This window comes from Mastomys coucha, unplaced genomic scaffold (assembly GCF_008632895.1).
Source record: "Mastomys coucha isolate ucsf_1 unplaced genomic scaffold, UCSF_Mcou_1 pScaffold21, whole genome shotgun sequence".
In the NCBI taxonomy this organism is placed as follows: domain Eukaryota; kingdom Metazoa; phylum Chordata; class Mammalia; order Rodentia; family Muridae; genus Mastomys; species Mastomys coucha.
The window spans coordinates 25213741-25214805 of NW_022196904.1; positions in this window are offsets into that span (position 1 = coordinate 25213741).

Consider the following 1065-nt stretch of genomic DNA (forward strand, 5'->3'; position numbering starts at 1 on the left):
TCAAAAAAAAAACAAAAAACAAAAAAACAAAAATAAAGAAACGAAGGAAGAAAGAAAGAGAGAGAAGGAAGAAGGGAAGGAAGGAAGGAAGGAAGGAAGGAAGGAAGGAAGGAAGGAAGGAAGGAACACAAAAACACAAAACATAAACCTCAACCAGGGGTTTAAGAGGTCAAGTTTAGGCAGATGTGACAGTGCTTGCCTTTAATTTCAGCATTCACATGGGAGAGAGGCACAAAGACTTCTGTGAGTTCAAGGCTAACCTGGTCTACATAATTCCAGAACAGCCTGGGCTGTGTAGAGAGACCCTATCTCAAATAACCAACCAAGCTGGGCAGTGGTGGTGCACGCCTTTAGTCCCAGCACTTGGGAGGCAGAGGCAGGCAGATCTCTGAGTTCGAGGCCAGCCTGGTCTACAGTGTGAGTTCCAGGACAGCCAAGGCTACACAGAGAAACCCTGTCTGGAAAAACAAAACAAAACAAAACAAAAACAAAAAACAAAAACAAAAAACCAACCAATAACAACAAAAAGGTCAAGTTGATGGATGCTTACAACAGCAGGAGAAGCTTGGGTTGAAGAGACTAGTTCAAGGGAAGCCATGAAGTAAATTAAATGGAAGATAGGGGCAGGACACAGACAGGGCAGGGGTCGCATGGTCAGTGGTCTGAAGTCTGACTTGTTTAGATACTGACTATGAGTAAAGCTCTTAACTAAACACTGAGGTTCCCAGTGTGACAGGGGGACACAGGCCTCACTCTAGAGGTCTGACTGAGTGACCATTGGACCTTCTCCCTAGTCGTACTTTCCTTTGACTGTCACATGACATGTGACCTTAAGAAGATCACTAAGAATGGGACCAGGCTGAGCCAGGTTGTTGACCAGGATCTTATCCTCTTGCCAAAATACACACCTCCCCATGAAACAAACACACAGCCCCAGGAAGTTCCAAGATGTGTTCTGGGAAGGGCCTGGAGGGGCTCAAACATGGGGCCCTCCCTGCCCACTGAGCAGACCAGAGCAGTTATAAAAGGGGACCAGACTGGGTAGGATCACCTGCCACCATTACC